The following is a 19686-nucleotide window of genomic DNA, read 5'->3' as shown; positions in this document are numbered from 1 at the left end:
AATTATAAAACCACAATTTATTCCATTTGAAACACAGATTAATTACCTCCAATTAACGCTTTACATCCGGTTAGTTAATTTAGTTCGTTTTTAATTCCCTTCAATAGGACGAGAAAAAAGCACCTATAATCTGTAAAGCTAAAAAGTCAATAAGACCCACCCATCTTTAGAAATAATACATGTATATAAATACAAGAAGAAGTTAATTAACTTTAACTCATAGTTGCAACAAGCACAACTAAAACAAGATAAAAACTAGCTATAAGCAAAAGGAAAACAGAAAAGGAGGTATACAGTTGCCAAGTCAATGACATGGTATAGTTATGTATACTATTATGTTACTAGGCATAATGACATTTTCATTCATTTCCACGCCTCCTCCTATTCATATTAGTTTTTTCCATTTTATTTTTTACAACTTTGTCCTTATGAGTTATGACCGTATAGCTCCATTAAAAAGCTAAATGTTTGGGTGTTTAAATTGATATATAGTACTTGTATACTATTTCAATTTTTCACCCACTTCCAAAATTATCTAAAATGAGGTGGGCAACTCGACCAAGTATATATTATAGCTTAACAAAATTCACACGTTGCTCAAATAGCCAACATACGAGGTATAAAAATAATATTTTTCAAGTATTAGGATCTTGCTCGTAATTGATAATGTGGTATGATGATAAGAAGATGATAGTGTATGCATATATAGTATAGTAGCAAAAGTAGAAGTTACATTATGAGTATATGATTTCTTCTTTGTCATATCAATATCATCATATTCGTATGCAGTGGGTTCCTTTAGCGAGCAATATATATATGCTTCTCACTTGTCTTCATTGTCTTGCCTAACTTCACTCATGCACCCTCTAGCTACCTTCTCCCCAAACTAAACCTTTCAATCTTATGTTACTGTTGATTATATATGAATATATACATACATCTATAGGTTGAATGCAATCCATTCGTTCTTGAATTAATAGTTAATACATTAATTAAATTTTAATTATAATTAATAAATTGTAATTATAGATTACTAAATCCTAAGTAGAACCATAAATACATTCGGAAAGTGCATTGATTATAATATACTAGATGGATCATGGCCTATATCTCTCGGCATACTTATTAATTTCCAAAGTATGTTGCATCTTTTATGTTAGTATATATCATTATTCACATTAGCCATTTGTATAAAAATGAATATGAAACATGTTGTATAATAAAGGAGTATCCTTATTAAAGCATATATAAGTGTGTAGTATATACATAATATAAAAAGAAAAAAATATTTGGTTTTGGGTGGAAGAAATGATAGCAAAAAAACTTATTGGAGGAGCAAACGTAAGTACAAGGAAGAGAATTGGTATTTGGTAGAGAGGAAATTATGAGCGACCGACGTGGGAGAGCAATTTGTGATTTGGAAATATAATGGTAGGGGAGATTAATTATGATATGATGAGAGCATTAAAAAAGAAATGAGACATGATTGTGTTTTGTGAAAAGAGAGAGAGAGAGAGAGAGAGGAAGGACGTGGTCGTGTTAGGACTGAAAGACATTCCGTTTTACAGGCATGTGCCCCCCACCCCCCCTGCAACTTTCTCTACAGTTGACTCTCATTTGTCCCACACACTATTTTACATATATATATATTCCACTTTCACTCACAATATAATACGCATAGTAAAGGAATATCAAAATCAAATATATTTACCATCAAATTAAAGCTATTGAATTTATATTAGTTTAATTTATTGGTGAAGGAGATTAATAGAGTCCTGATTTGTGAATGATTTAGAAGATGTCAAGTGTAAACAAGTAGTAAGATGATGAAATAATATACTAGTAGTAGTAGTAAAAGTGATAATAGTACGTATAGATATAAAAAAGAATATAGGGGAGGCAGGGCGTGTTATAGGCTGCCTCTCCTTCAGAAAAGCTGATATCATCCCATTAATGTGGTCTCAACCTACCTCTTTTTATTTTACTAGTTTATTTTTATTTTCTTTCTCCTATGATGCAACTGCGATAAATTGTGATCTCAAAGACATATATTTCTCGTCTACCATTTTTGGATATATATATATATATATATATATATATATATATATATATATATATATATATATGTATAGCGAGGTCCATGTTTTTGAATTGTTTTGCAAGAAACAACTACGAGGTTTGCCATTATTGATTTATTGTACTTCTAATTAATTATAAGCAAATTAATATTTCTATAATTTTACATTTGCCTAACACTTCATAAATGCACACCTGAAATATGCATGTGTGTCAGAATCATATATATGTATAACTATATAATATCATGATTTTCTGAGTTGGAATGGTATAAATCATTCAACTATATCTATAGATATTATACATTGCTTATTCATTATAGTCATATCAGATGCCATACATTGTTAGTAATGACATAAATTTGTTTTTGATAGCAGTAATGACACATAATTTTAATGACACCGAAAAAATGTATCATAATTTTAGTAACACCAAGAGGTATAAATTATAATAAAATTTGATTACACCCGCACATATATCTATGTATTTTGTTACCTATAAACATATAAGTAAATCTTTATTAGTTTAAAAAATGTAATAAATGTTGTGATATCTATACACATTATTAAATTTTGTTACATGTAAAGCCATCATAAATTAAAATACTTTTATTATATAAAAATGGATCACAATCCCTCTCTCTCTCTCTCTCACACACACACACACACACACAAATTTTCCTTTCTTTTTTAATTTTAATTTTTAATTATTTTTCTTTTATATTCGTATTAATTATTAATTGTGATTACTTTTTTTTTCTAAGAATTAATTATAATACATTATCATAAATAATAGCTATATATACATTTACATGTCATACAAAATTACTACACTTTCACATGTCATAAAAAATAATTACATCTCCAAATGTCACTAAAATAAGGTGTGTTCCGTCGGTAACTATAAATACTGATGGAAAAGAATCAATTACCAACAAAAATTTTAGTCGATGTCCGCCCACTTTGTTCTAGTGTACTCGCCTTACAATTATATTTAGTGACAATTATAAGGCACACACAATTTAAAAAAATTATGTCATTATTGAGAAATTTTTATTATAATGGCTCTTCTATATATGTTTTTAATTAATGTCTGCAGGTAGAAGCAAGGAGCCGAAGTAGAGACTACAATGTATTAGAGTTTCATGTGGAAAAGTGATATATCCTATTCCAACATAATGTTTTTGAGTAGCTAGTTTTCTCATCGAATACAAAGTAGATTATACATAGTCTTCTCATCCAAGATAGGAATATAATTAAAACATTATATATATGTCACATTTATAGTATACATATTTGAAAGTTTTCGATAAATACACACGCACCAATTCATGAGAAGTCAAATTAGTGATACGTAGTAAAGAATGATGAAAGGAAGCAGCTTTGAAATAATGGTATTCCAATTGTAAGGAAGAAAAAGTTTTGATGGTGTTGTGAAAAAGAGGAAGCATTTGGTATGATGAAGTTCCACGTAAAGCGGCATTTATTTGGAAAAAGGAAGCATGGGCTTAATTTGGTGATGAGAGTGCATGGAATGGGTGACTTAGCCTTGGAATAAAAGCATCAATTTATGATGATGGATATATATTTCTACCACCACAATTTTATTTTATTTTATTTTTCTTTCTTTCTTAAGATTCCCCTCCAAGTGGCTGAGATATATATCAACACAAGTGTAAGTTAGAACCCGTTCCAAAGAATTCACACGTATCCCTTCTCAACATATTAATTAGCATTCTCAATCAAATTTCTCTTTTTCTCACTATATACATATAGTGTATATAGAGAGAGAGGAGTGAATTAAAATAAAAATGCCTTAAAATAAATAATAGAAATCATTTTTAGCTTTAAATCAACAAGATCTACGATTAATTGATCACTTTGTTGGATGAATTCATGGTCCTGAGTTAGAATCTCATAGTATATCAAAAATTTTAATTTTCAAAATTCAAACATTTACACAACGAATTCATACGTGTTTTACATAGAATTCAGACATTAATTTTAACTTGTTCATATTTTTTATGTTAAAAGCTTTTTTAGCCTAATACCTCCCTCTCTCTCCCTATATATATATATATAGGGGTGGACTAAAATAAAAACACATTTTAGAATATGAACTAGGAACTATTTTCAGCTCTTAGACCATCAAAATCTACAGTTGATTCATCAACTTGTTGGATGAATTCAAGGTCCCGAGTTCAAATTTCATAAGTAGCAAAAAAATTATTCTTCGCAATTCATACATTTACATAGGGCTGCCACCGGTTCAAGAACCGCCGGTTCCGGGCCCGAACCGGCGGTTCACGTTCAAAAATTTCATGAACCTGAACAGGCCAGCCTAAAATTTGAAGGGCCGGTTTTCGAACCCTAAACCGCCGGTTCTGGGTCGGGCCGAAAACCGGCGGTTCCCGGCTTTTTTCCTTTTTTTTAATTTTTTTTTTGTATTTTTTTTTATGAAATTAAATGATTTGTGATGAAATTTCAAAATTTTTATTCAACTTAAAATATAAAATATAAACATGTGTTGAAATTGAAATATAAACATGTAATATTTTTTATGTCATATTTTTAAATTAAATGACTTGTGTTGAAAATTTATAAACATGACAATTAATATATTTTTTAAATAATAATTTTTTATGTCATCTTAATTCTTAAGTAATACTTGTGTCATCTTAATTAATATCATGTCATTTTTTTAAATTTATAACAAGTTATAAACTTATAAATTTGACAATCAAAATATTTTTTTAAATTAAATGACTTGTGTTGAAAATTGAAATACAATAAAAGAAAAATAATTCTAACACATTGACAATCAAAATAATGCATAAAAATTGATATCTTTATTGAATTTATTCTATGTACAAAAAAATATATTACAAGGATACAAATTACAATATTCAAAGTTGAATAAGTAAACTAACTAAATAACTAATTCATTATAATAATTCCGAAAGAGAGTTGTCTAAAAGGGGGGAAAATAATAATTAAGAGCTTGAGCTCAATTTTAATATAAATATTAAAATTGAGTGGCCTACGCGCCTGAACCGGCGGTTCAGGGTCGAACCGCCGGTTCAGGGTTGACAAATACTTGAACATAAATCGGCCCTTAACTACCGGCGGTTCAGCCCTGAACAGGCCCGGTGGTCAATGGTCCGGGCTGGAACCGTTGATTACCGGGCCGGTTCAGGGTCGAACCGCTGGTTCCGGTTGGCCCTTGACAACCCTACATTTACACAACGAATTCATACGTTTTCTACATATAATTCATACATTTTAGTTAGTTCGTATTTTATATCTTAAGAAGTGTTTATACCGTAGCTCTCCCCTATATATATATATGATAATTGAATATATACCCGATCATCCCTTCCATAGTATTCATGTATTTTTATGTTCACAACACTATGTGTATTATTTTAAACTTCTTCCGTCTACGAAATTTTTTTCTACTTTTTCTTTTTGTAACGTCCATAAAAGAACTTCCTACCTATTTTTGGATTATACCCCATCACTTATAAATATCTCATTTATCCTTATTTTTTACTTTTCACAACTCTCAATATTAATTAAAATACATTTTATTCTCAATACACTCAACAACCTTTTTTCGTGTGCACTCGATGGATTTGTCTTTTGGTTAATAGAATTCCATTTCAGCGTGGACGGAGGGAGTATATAATCATGCATCTTTTAATAATACATTATATATATATATATATATATATATATATATATATATATATATATATATATATTTACTTATTTGTGTGTGTGTGTGTTTAGTAATGTAGCAATGTCCTTTTAAGTTAATGTATTTATGTATTATTGAATTTATATGTGCACTTTTAAAAAATTTACAATGCTACCTAAAGTTAAGACATCTATATAATTTCTTCTCTATATTTATATGGTTTAATTACGCGCGCAGTAGCTAGGGAAAATTATATATATACGCTTGAAAAGCCAAAAAAAATAGTTCACTTAATTGGTATTTCTGCTTTTGCTAAATTGATAATATTGTAGTGTAATAGTATATGTAAAATCGGAATACGACCCCCCATTTTCCCAACAAATAGGTACTTACCTAATGATTCTGATATTTAAATATATATTATTAAACCTCAGTGGAAGTAATTAATGTTGGAATATAAGTATATATAAATGGAGAATTTTATTAAATTGATGGGAGAAAATATGGAGAAATATTGTGCAAGTGTGTGGACGTGTGTGTATATGTAGGGAATGAAGAATTGGCTTTGAATTCCAAAGTTTCTTATTTTCTTCACTACAACATTTAACTCCACAAGTGCATATATATAGTTGTCTAATGTCGGTTTACTAAACCGACTTTTCCTAAAAAATCTAGTCAAACCAACTTTGCTAGAATAATCTAGCTAACTAGACATTTAATATTTAGATTCTAGAATTCTCTATATTTTATTTCATCTACTATTTAATATTTTATTTCTTTCTTTTAGTTTCTTGTTAATTCTAGAATACTCTACATAAATCAAGTTTATTATTTTTCCAACACTCCCCCCTTAAACTTGATTTTTCATTCTGAGCAAACTTCTGAATTTGGCGAAATCCTTTCACGACGTGCCTTGCTTTATATCTTTCAACTTCACATTTGGAATTCTTCTTAACCTTATGCACCCACTTGACTCCAATGGCCTTGTGCCTTTTCGGTAGTGTCACGAGCTCACACGTATCATTCTTGTTTATAGCTTTGATCTCTTCGTCCATTGCAACTCGCCAATTTTCACTATTTGCTGCTTCAGGTTCATAATCAGCAGATAGGCAAAACAAGGTGAGATCTTCTAACCTTTCAGTATCCTCATATATCTCGCCCAAACTCCTTGCTCGTGGTGTGGCTCTTTCATTTAAGAAAGATGGTGGCGAGTCTTCAGTAACTGGCACAGGTGAAGCTGGTGGAGTTACTGGCTCTTGTTGGACTTCTCCAACTTGCTCTTCTGCTCTTTGTTCTTCTAACTGTGGGATGAAGGTGAAGTCACTGTTGGAGCTGAAATCCCAAACTCCTTCTTCGTCGAACTCCACGTCTCGACTTATCACTGTTTTCTTGGTATTTGGATTATATAACTTATAGCCTTTAGAGTTAGAGTCGTACCCGATAAAGATGAATGCTTCACTTTTATCATCGAGCTTCTTCCTTCTCTCATCTGGTATATGCACGTAGGCTTTGCTCCCAAATACCTTTAGGTGGGAAATTCCTGGCTTTCTCCCGCTCCAGGCTTCTTGTGGAGTCATTCCCCACACGCTCCTTGTCGGCGATCGGTTAGACAAGTACACCGCGCACGCCACTGCTTCGGCCCAAAACTCTTTAGGCAGATTCTTCGTCTTTAGCATGCTTCTCGCCATCTCCATAATTGTTCTGTTTTTTCTTTCCGCCACTCCATTTTGTTGGGGGGATCTCGGAACTGTCAGGGGCCGCCGAATTCCATTTGCTTCGCAAAATTCTAGAAACTCCCTTGACGTGAATTCTCCGCCTCGATCGGACCTCATGGCCTTGATTTGTCGTCCGCTCTCCTTCTCGACGGCAGCTTTGAATTTCTTGAATGCATCAAATACTTGTGACTTCTGCTTCAAGAAATATACCCACGTTTTTCTAGAAAAATCATCAATGAAGAGCAGAAAATAATTATTTTTACCGAGGGAGCTTGGATTTATCGGCCCACACACGTCAGCATGAATCAACTCCAGTGGCTTTTGAGCTCTTGAGCTTGACTCCTTTGGAAACGGCTTTCTGAACTGCTTCCCGAGTAGACAACCTTCGCAGAGTTGATCGGGATGCTTGATGGATGGTAGGCCTCTCACCATCTCTTTCTTTGATAGCAACTCCAAGCCGCCAAAATTTAAGTGCCCAAACCGTAGGTGCCATAACCAAGACGGATCTTTATAGCAAGCTTTCAAGCATTTGGCCACATCATTTCTAATATTTAATAGAAACATTCTATTTTTCGACATTGGCACCTTGGCAATAAGATTATTTTTGCCATCTTGAAAGGTTATAATCTCTCATGTGAATATCATAACCTTTCTCTAAGAGTTGTCCCAAACTCAAGATATTATTTTTCATATTGGGCACGTAATAAACATTGGAAATAAATTCATGATTTCCATTTTTCAAGCGGATTAAAATTTTTCCTTTTCCTTTAACTGGAATTTTAGATTCATCACCAAAGGAGACGTTGCCACTTACCGACTCATCGAGCTCCACAAACATATTTCTTTTCCCGCACATGTGATTGCTAGCACCAGTGTCGAGGTACCACGTGTCATCTTGTCTTCCAGCTTCTCCTTTATATGCCAGAAGCACACTACCAATATCTTGATTTGTACTTTCGGCGTAATTGGCCTTCTCTTCAATCCTTACTTTTTCACTTTTGCACTCGGAAGCATAGTGCCCAAATTTATGGCAATTATAACACTTTATCGAAGATTTATCGTACCTCGACTGCGGGTTGCTCCTCCCCCGACCATTTGTAAACTCCTTTCTTTCACTACTGTTGACGAAGCCTCCTCGTCCTCGTCCACGTCCACGACCTCTTCCTCGATCTTGACCTTGACCACGTCCTCTCCCGAATTGTCCATGGCCATTGCTCGGACCTTCTTCTTTCTCTTTCGGGTTTACTTGCAACTTTAAAAGTTGCTCTGAAATCTCTTGCTTCTTCTTTTGCTTCTCCTCATATGCTTGCAACGACCCCAACAAAAGATCGATTGTCATCTCCTCCAAATTTTTAGTTTCTTCGATCGTCACCACAATGTGCTCAAACTTTGGGGTTAGTGAGCGCAATATTTTCTCCATAATTCTAACATCCTCCAATTTTTCACCATTTCTTTTCATTTGATTAGACACCGCCAAGACTCTTGAAAAATAATCCGATATCGATTCGGACTCTTTCATATGTAAAGACTCAAACTCTCCTCTTAAAGTTTGAAGTCGTACCTTTTTTACTTGCTCCGCTCCTTTGCACGCGTTCTGGAGCTTCTCCCATGCTTCTTTGGCGGTGCTCGCGTTTGAGATTTTCTCGAAATCGTCGTCCCCTAGCGCCTGATAAATGAGACAGAGAGCCTTCTTGTCTCTCTTTCTCGCGTCTCGCAATCTATCCTTTTGTTGTTGGGATAGTGCGGCCTCGTCCTGCGGCTCCTCGTAGCCATTCTCCACGATCTCCCAAACGTCGTGGGCTCCCAATAGCGCCTTCATCTTGATGCTCCAATTGTCGAAGTTGCTCTTGTTGAGCATGGGGACTTGAAACGATTGTAAATTCGCCATACCACAAGTAGAATCTTGTGGCTCTGATACCACTTTGTTGGAATATAAGTATATATAAATGGAGAATTTTATTAAATTGATGGGAGAAAATATGGAGAAATATTGTGCAAGTGTGTGGACGTGTGTGTATATGTAGGGAATGAAGAATTGGCTTTGAATTCCAAAGTTTCTTATTTTCTTCACTACAACATTTAACTCCACAAGTGCATATATATAGTTGTCTAATGTCGGTTTACTAAACCGACTTTTCCTAAAAAATCTAGTCAAACCAACTTTGCTAGAATAATCTAGCTAACTAGACATTTAATATTTAGATTCTAGAATTCTCTATATTTTATTTCATCTACTATTTAATATTTTATTTCTTTCTTTTAGTTTCTTGTTAATTCTAGAATACTCTACATAAATCAAGTTTATTATTTTTCCAACAATTAATAACTTTTCAGTGGAAGTGTATAAACATGATTTTCAGCATATAATTTTCTCCAAAAAATGAAAAAAAAATTGCAACATGCATATAATTAAATTTAGTATCCGAGTTAAATAATCAACCTAGTTATATTTTTCTGGATAAATATCACTTCCAAGCTTAAAGTATGTATCTTTTTTTTTTCTTTTATTAATATCACACTTCCAATAATGACAGTATTTAATAAATCGAGTTTTTTTCAAATTTAAGACTAGCCCATATTTTTTATACCGAAAAATCGTATTGGTAACCGAAAAATTATAAAAAGACAATTACCTTTTATTCGAGTATATTTTTCACGCAAACTTTCAATTGCCAAATAACTTTTCGGTAATGGAAAAGTGAGAACCATCCTATACTAGAAATGAAATTAAAATGGTCGAAGATGAAAAGAGGTAAATTTAGTCTTTTAACCCTTAAGGATTGCATGAAATGCCTAACAATTAACAAAAAAAAAATAAATCCAATGAAAAGCCTAACAATTTACAAAAAAAAAAAAAAAAAAAAAATTCAATGAGAAGGAGGATACAATTTTCTCCTTTTTTTCCCTTCAAAATTGACACTCGGTCGTGGAAGGGTGGATGGAGTATGTCGATCTGTGTTCACAGGCCCGATTTCGGTTCGAAACCGCTGTTCACGATAGGCGATGATTGAACCAAAATCAGTCCGTGTAGAAGGTTTCATGGTTCGTATATTTATTTCAAAACAAATCCTACATTGATTTTCCTATGTTTTTTAGATTGTTGGCTTGAAATTCATGAGGTTTACCTAAAAATAAATGAAACAATGAAATAATAGAGAATCAATTACAAATTTATAATGAGTTACAAATTGTATTACAAAGTTCGAAATTATCAATTACGTACATTGGCCAACTACAACTTCAAAAAAGAAGGGAAAAAAATTACAACTTGTAACTTAGTGAAAAAAAGAAATAAACGAAATAAGACTTGAGCTTAATTATAACACTGAAGTTATAGTAATTAAATTGCCTATATATATCGAAGGAATCAAAACTCACGTAGGTCTCTTGCCTTCGTCTTACCACATAGTTTTCCGCTAGTTCAGCGGTTCGAAACCATCGGTTATGGTTGAAATAAAAAACTAAAATAAAAAAATAGGACCCTTATGATTTGAAACTGTAAATCGCCGGTTCGAGAAAACACGAATCAGAATCGACCCAATTGAAGGCGGTTACGGTTTCGATTCCAGGCCAATTCAACGTCCTAGTTGAATTTAAGCACCTCTAAGTATGTCATCATCGAAATTGAGATATTTTTGAAATATGTTGGCTAGAAAATTATATTTACCTTACTTTTATTTTTGACATTTGTTTATCCTCTTAGTCAACATTATATATTCATCGACATCTTATATTGATACATATTTTCGTGGAATCGACAGAGTTGTTGTTGATGCTGCAATGTCGGAGATGAGGAGCAAGTGGCGACCGTACCTAACTCGTGCGCCCTATGCCGATGGCCCTCTAATAATAATAATAATAATAATAATAATAATAATAATAATAATAATAATAATAATAATAAAATCTTGCATAAAGTTGTTTGAACACATGTGCATATAGTTAAACACAAATGTTCATAACCCAAGGATCTGCGTGAATTTAACCATACCCCTATGCATTTTTTTCCTACAAACAAATCTAGGGTTTGCTGCTAGTTTGTCGTGGAGGCAGCAGAGTTGTTATCGATGTTGCAATGTCTGAGACGAGGAGTCAGTTGTGGCCGCACCTAACTCGCGTGCTCTGTGCCGATGATCATCCCAAAAAATTAAAATATTTCTTACGTAAAGTTGTTTGAACACAATATGCATATAGTTAAACACAAAAATGCATAAGTCTGAGATTCGTGTGAATTTAATAATATACATGCACATTTTTTTTTCCTAAAACCAATCTCTTCCTATATTATCCCTTCACGTTTTTTGAACTCGAAGGCTGTCACATGCATGTCAAACTTTTATGTGTTCACATGAACAAAATGTGTGGACGTCCAAATTTAATACTACATACTACCTGAATCTGAACCTATTATACATTATGTATGTTTCGTTTTAGCAAAATACTAAAATTCAGTATCAAACTCTAAGTGTGCACATATGCCAAGTATAATGAATACACTATATAAAGAGTAGAAATTAAGTAAAATTGGTAATCCTCTATTTAGATGGAGTTGACATGACAATCCAATCATACATATATTTTGCATGTATGTGTTGAAAGTAGTATCTTGTGGCGTATTACAATGAAACAAAAATGAAGAAGAAGATGAAAGTATATTGAAATTACAGATTAATGAAAACGTAGACAGAAAGTTGAGTCGAGAAACCCTTTTTTTTTCAAGACGAGATGCGCTTTGGTTGTGCTCATGACTTTGTGTGTAATCCCCAAAGATAAAACGCCTTTTTGTCCCGTATGTAGCGACACACAGCAGACCGACGAGGTCCGACAAACTGGAACAAACAGAGAATAAAGCTTTGAGACTATGTATGTAGAGAAAGGAATTGTGTTGACTAAGATTTCAGAGGGTGATGATGCATGAGTGACTGTTCTATTTATACAAACATTCCACCATTGGGGGAGCCTACATGCTTAAAGCTCCATAAAGACGGGAGTTTGTAAAGCTATATCACTCCGCGAGATTACCGACATAACCCCCGTCATCCTATTATGACGAGAAGGTTACATGTCGTCATATCATGACATGGAGGTTACCAATTGTAACACCCGTCGTCCCATTATGATGGAACGTTTCTGGTTGTTGTGAGATCAGCTCGTGGTGCAATTACAAGAGATCAGCATGGGTCAGGGTCGGGGTTGGACGGGCGACGACGCGCGTGTGGACTTCACAATTCATCGCTTGTGCGCATAATTATTACACAATATTAATTAATCTAATTAATCAATATGGGATAAGCATGAACTTAATTATCATTAATGCTTATCACTTTATTTTATAATTTCACTTTTTAAGTAAAAAAATTTAATTAATTATTTCTTATTTACTAAAAATTCATTTTGAGTAAATAAATATATCATGATCATCTATCCCAAATGTAATTCGATTATGTACTATTTAATTGTACAAAATTAAATGTGTCGTTACCTAAAAATTTGTCAAACGTCAATTATTTTAAAACCAATTTCCTATGGTACGATGATTGCCTCTTGGTGCATGCTGGTTCACTGCTCGGAAAAAAAATATAAAAGTATTTTCTTTATTTATTACAAAAGCAAATCAACCTATTATCACTATATCAAAACTCGTTCCTAACTTAAGCCATGAAAATAGAGAGGTTGTATTTCCCCGGTGGATTTCATGCCCCTTGCTCCCTCGTGCGGCGGATACTTCGATCCACTTTGGTTTGTTGGCTTCCTCCGGAGTTTCCTTGGGTGAAGCTGAATACAAATGGTTCATTCGATTCTCAGACGCAGCGAGGTGCTGGTGGAAAAGTGGTTCGTGATCATACTGGAGCCTTCATTGTTGCCTTTTGCACCCCCTGTGATGCTTCTTCCAATTTTGATGCTGAGTTGGTTGTCCTACTTAAGGGTATTCAGTTGGCTATCACCTTTTCTACCCATATTTGGGTGGAAATGGATGCGTCGGCGATCGTTTTGCTTATGTTTGCCGGGCATCATGGTCATGCTAGTATTCATCACTCTTTTGCTTGGATTCGACTGCTTACTCAATATATCAGCGGGTACGTTTCACTCACATCCCCCGCGAGGGACACCGACCTGCAAATTTTATGGCGATGAGAGGACACCAGGTTCAGACGTTGACCACTTTTGATTGCTTTTCTGCTCCTCGACAGTTTCTTGCTCTGGTTAGGATGGATCAACTTGGTTACCCTAACTTTAGATTGAACTTTCATATGGATAGCTAGTTTGGTTGGGTTTGTTTCTATTTTGATTTCTTTTCCTTTGTCTTCTGGATGTGGCCACATTTGGGTTACGTCTATTTATGCTTTTGTTCGGTTTATTTTTTGTTTCTCCTTGTTGTTTCTGTTGGGCGCTGTCACTTTTAGGCAACGTCTTGTATGAGATACTGGTTGATGATTTATCTATAGGTTGGGGGGTTTGCCTAACCCCTCACTCTTGCGGGTGTTTTTTTTTTTTTTTTTTTTTTAACTTGTAATATCCTATAAAATAATTAACTTATTGAATTTGTCACCAATCATGTCTAAATAAACCTTGGAATTCTTAAGAAACCAATACTTTTTTTTTACTGATAGAACCTAATAAACAAACAGATTAATTGGTGATGAGTTAAAAATTGAGTTATAATGTTGGATGAAGTGATGATTCACATGTAGGGACTATCACAACATTAATTAGGCCACATGCAACATATATACTTCTTCCGTTCCGCTTCAAATGACCTAAAAAATTAGGCACGAAGATTAAGATATGTATGATAAAAATGTAAAGTGATGGCCGGTGGAACAACTCAAAAAATAGTGTTAAATGTTCAATTTTATTTTTCAATTTGAGTTGGATCATTCAAAATGGGACAATTCAAAATAAAAATTGGGGTAATTTGAAGTGGGACGAAGAAAGTATTATTTTACTTTCTCATTACAACGGCAAATTAACTCTTAAAAAATTACATGCATAATAATTTCTCCTTGCAACTACAAATTAACTGTTAAAAGATGACTTGCATAATAATTACAAAAATCAAACAAATACACGATAATTACTTATCTATATAATATATAACTGTTAAAAGATGGCATGCATAATAATTACAAAAAGCAGAACAAATACACGATAATTGCCTATCTATATTATATATGACTGTTAAAAGATGACATGCATAATAATTACAAAAAGCAAAACAAATACACGATAATTACTTGTAATGCCCCGACTTTTTATTAAGGATTATAGACTTTTAATTATTGATTTAAGGATTTCTTATGGTAATTAGGGTTCAGCATCCATTAATAAAATACGGACTTATGTGAATTTGATGATTACATACGTGATAATTTATTTTTATTTTTATTTCAACGGATGATGCACTCAAAATATATTTTGAGTCCATTAAGAGAATGATGGAGCTCAAAGATTTATTTTGAGTTTTCAAATCGAAAAAAAAAATTATGTATTTATTTATTTTTACCGAGAACTTTAGGAATGATGAGTTATAAAAATTTTCCATCAATATTTTTCTCAAATTATTTTCCTATGATGTATTTATAAATTGAGAGAGAGCACTAATGTTAGTGCTATTTATTCTAATTTTGATCACAAGAGTTTTATGCTCTAGCATTTTATCAATTGATGATTAGTCTTACATATATATATATTTTTTTTTACACATGGGTTATTACTACACCACATTTTTATATTTACTTAATGTAACACCCCATTATCCTCCACTAATATTTTCTTTTCCCTACCACTAATCTTTTTCCCTACCACCACTAATATTTTCTTTTCCCTACCACTAATCTTTTTCCCTACCACTACTCCTACCTTTCCACCACACTACTCCTTTTCCCCCACCACTACAATCTTTCTCCCACTCTCACAACTTTTCTCCCACCATTATCACACTCCATAGAAGCCTTTGAAGCCCCAAGAGAAGTAGCAAAGCAAGGGAGAGTGTGGGAAAACTATAGAGTGAAGGTTGTGCTTCGAGGGTGAGTTTTTCTTTGCTTTTTCTCAACTGAAAATGCTTTATGGCCATGGATTTTTACACATTTGTGTGCTATATTATGTGAGGATATGTTTTATGATTTTGGATGATTATTTTGGTAGAGTTTATTGGGTGAAAAACCGTGCATGAGGTAAGGCAGCGAATCTGCCATAAGCACACTGCTCGGCAGTGTTTTGCAAGGCGATTCCATCCATCCAAACGGTTCCCAAAAATTCCCAAATTAATTGTGTATCATATTTCATATGTTTTCTAAACTTTGGTAAAATTTCAGAAGGTTTGGAGCTCTTATGATTTATTTATGAATTTGTAAACATCACTGCCTATCTGGAATACATTTTTGGTAAACAATCTTTGGGAGGCCATAAGTAAAGTTTCAATCGGTGAAAACCTTTGAAACTTGAATATGTCACTCTAGACTCCCGTATCTTTCTTTTGACATCGGTCTCACCATTTTTGAGTAAGGGAAACAACCGGTATAAATTCTTGAAATCTAGTTCTTATTCCTTGTACCATCCAGTAGATTTTACAAACCTACGACTTTTAGGTGGCAAAGGCCGACTTAAATCTTTGATTCTCAAGCCTATCTTTCTACTGAATATTCACTGACATGTTGGGAACTTACTTGTTCAGTTTTAGAATTTTTGGTGAAGCCTAAAGTGGTTTTTCTGATTTATGTTCTAAATCTGCCAAACTTGAACTCTTTTTGTGCACTGAACTTTAGACAGTCATATCTTCTAAACCATGAATGTTCTTGGAGTAAATCCAACTGTAGAGTGTTATGATCTCTCCCTAGTTTCCAGATTGACCCTTGGGGTTCCCAGTGGAGTTTTGTAAAGGGAGATATGAATTTTTAAAGAAAGCCCACTGACTTGGTTGTAATCTGGAAATCTGAAATTTTCAGATTTTTGCTTGTTAAATACCCATCTTTGAGAGGGCATATCTTGCTCGTTTGAATTTTTTTTCATTCGATTCAAATTGGAGAATGATCCTTGAAATGTCTAGTTTCCAGAATTTCTTTTGGAGCCTCATTTGGAGATCCGAGGCAGATTTGATGTCTGTTGCAAAACAACCTCTTAAGAGCTCAAGTTGTTGAATTATTTTCTATGTATCAAAGTTCATTTTAAAGGATGTTTCATGAAAGATTTAGTATATGTGCGTAACGAGTTTGGGACTATTTATTTTAAATGAGGTCCGTTCTTTTATTTAAATTATGATGGACTTTTAATGAATATTTTTGGGATTAAACTCTTATTTCTTGATTTATATAAATTATTTTTTTAAGGACTTATAAATATGAATTTCGTAGGCCTACTGACCTACTGTGATCGACGGTTTGTCGATGTCTAATAGATTTGACAATTTTATAGCAAGTCCCTACATGAGTCTTGAGTACCCTGGTAAAATTTCAAGCCATTCCAACTTCGTTTGATACTTCTTTAAAATGCAAAACCTAAACTGCACATTACTACCGAGAATTTCAGAGAACAGAGGAAAGAGTCATTCATTTCAGTAGCTTCCTGTGTGATCTAGATTTCCAAATTTTTATGGTATTAACCTTATTGTGTTAACTAGATATCCACCAAAGTTGAGCCCAGTTTGACAACGTTTACTATTTTTCAAAAATCCAAGTTTTCGATTGTTCAAAACTGCCGAACATGGTAGATCGTGGTAAAAACGTCATATCTCTCAAACCACTTGGAGTTTTCGACTCTACTTTTTTTTTATATGAAACTAGACTCGAAGATCTTTCTTTCGGTATGAGTCTCGAGTCCAGGAGATGTCGGAGTCAGAACAGATTAAATTTTGAAGTTGAGTCAGTGTAAAAACAGAGCATGTTTTGATGATGTTTGATTGTGATTCTTATGTGCCTTATGTGTTTGTGTTGCCTATGTGTTTGAATGAGATTAGACGAGGTATGATTGATTTTTGACTGTCTTTAATGTAATGAATTATGGATGCTAGAACCCTAAAACATTAAAAGATACCCTAGGCACGTAGAATTAGACTTTGTCTTATGACAATTTCTTCACGAACTTATCGACTCTTCATCAATGAAGGTCCGGGCGACAGAAAGTGAAGCCGAAGAAGAAACGACTCCACGCCAGCTTTAAGAACAATTGAGGTGGGCATTACTTTTACTATACGTATATAGAGATCCCCTGCGTGTCGTAGGCCTCTTATACGAATATATGCATGAGATGATTTTAACTGTTAATTTCAGTTTATTATTATGCCCAAATGATAAATGACTCTTATGAAATGAAAATGAAATGTTCATGAAATGAAATGAAATGTTTATGAAATGATTGACTGCCAAAAATGTTTATGTTTTTATATGTATCCTATCTGTGTTGGTTCGCCAACTTTAAAGGAAATCCAATTGGGATCCTATGCTAGACAAAGGTCGCTAGCTAGGGTTAACGTGTACACTCATGGAGACCGCGAGTCGCTTGCGACCGGTCTTGGCGTCCGTGGTAAGGAGGCCTCCTTCCCGGCGCGTGACAGAAAGGACAGATATGGATCATATAGACTGAAAATGGGATGCGCATCCACCTTTATGAAAATGAATGAAATGTTTTAGTAAGCGCAGGTCATTCAAGAAAACCCCTGTGTGTTACTGTTGGCAGTTCAATTTATATATGTATGCATGTTGTATTTTCGGCTTATGTCACTGAGTATTTTTATACTCAGCCCTGCATGTATTTCTAAATGTGCAGGTTGAGCAGGCGATGGAATGGATCGGTGTTGAGCGGATTTCCCTTTTGATGTTTATGTAATGAAACCTTGAGTATGCATCTCCATATGCATAACTCACACGTTTTTCCGCTGCAAACACTCTGACTTATTTATCATTTCTACTTGAACTTATTACTACTTCATTTTAATTAACTTTCAGTTGGGGTCTAGTCGTTATGGCAGACTCGTTTGTGAATTACCCAAGTGGTTATATATATATATACCACTAGTTTGTTATTAATGTTGGTTACTTAGTAAATCCCCTTTAATTTCCGTTTCTTATTGTTCATCCCAAGTCATAACCCCGGTTAACCCGTCATTGGGATAGTGGGCTGTGACAGAGTGGTATCAGAGCAGTTCGTTTGCTCTGGCACTAGAAACCTTATTCTAAAAAGCCAAGTCTAGTTTGATTCACTAGACATACGTGGGTTAATACGACACCGCTCAACACTCCATTGCATCGTGCTCAATCAAGGAAAAAGGTAACTGCAGTTACAACGTTTTAAAGATGTTATTATTCTAAACTGTTTCATGAAGATGTTTATGTAAAGAGCATGCTATGATGAAATGTTGAATGTTTTGCCTTTCATGGCATATCATTGCAGTTATGATGATATAATAAGAAGAATGATAGAGAATTGACACATGCTTTCCCCAGAAAACATAGATTGCTATAAGTTGCATGATCACGATTCTAAAAGAACATAGACTGCTGGATTAGTAGGATATCTCTACAATCTAGATTCTTGAAGTGATGATTTAGAAGAATGATAGAGAACTTAGAGCATTTCAGCTTCCACAAGAAAACAATGGTTCTTTTGAATTACAAAATGGAATGAAAAGACATGTACGCGTTGAAGGAAAAGCACGGAATGATGATACAAGATGAATTCAAGGCAAACATTGCATCAAGGGTTTAAGCATAAGTCTCTACGTTCGAATGTTTACACACGATGGAACATCGAATCGACTTATGTTACACGATAGATTATAAAAAGGGCGTGATTTGATTGTTTGCGGGTTATATATATATTTGTGACATACATGGGAAATGGGATCCGAGTCCACTAGAATAGAAGACCTTAAAATAAGTTTAGTTGTCTTAATGAAACTTATGTTTTGTTATGCATAATATGTTCATAACCTTGTACATTTAAGAGTTTTACGTCTACTTACGTATAAGAAGACTCACACTTTCCCTTATCTATTAAAGAGGGTTACGTCCAGGCATATTCCGATAGTTAGGAAAGCTCCGCGTTTGACCCAGCAGAGACTACCCGGGCATATCGGGATTTTAGTATAGCTTTTGATGACGACATAAGAATTGTTATAGCTCAGTATACACGCCTTTGGACTGTTGCCCATGTCTTTGGGACTACAAGTTATATAAGAAAATATGGTTCGACTGTCTGTATG

General features: G+C 33.9%; 1 long non-coding RNA gene across 1 annotated transcript; it reads left to right on the top strand.

Annotated features, from left to right (window-relative positions):
• Positions 1 to 15357: 15357 nt before the first annotated feature.
• Positions 15358 to 18543, top strand: LOC130991188 (uncharacterized). Its single transcript, XR_009091098.1, has 3 exons — positions 15358 to 15517; positions 17592 to 17656; positions 18252 to 18543. It is a non-coding gene; the product is annotated as an uncharacterized LOC130991188 (long non-coding RNA).
• Positions 18544 to 19686: the final 1143 nt, after the last annotated feature.

The sequence above is a fragment of the Salvia miltiorrhiza genome, chromosome 7 (genome assembly GCF_028751815.1).
Source record: "Salvia miltiorrhiza cultivar Shanhuang (shh) chromosome 7, IMPLAD_Smil_shh, whole genome shotgun sequence".
Taxonomy (NCBI): Eukaryota; Viridiplantae; Streptophyta; class Magnoliopsida; order Lamiales; family Lamiaceae; genus Salvia; species Salvia miltiorrhiza.
The sequence above is the reverse complement of the archived record's forward strand: the minus strand, read 5'-3'. Positions and strand labels throughout refer to the sequence as shown.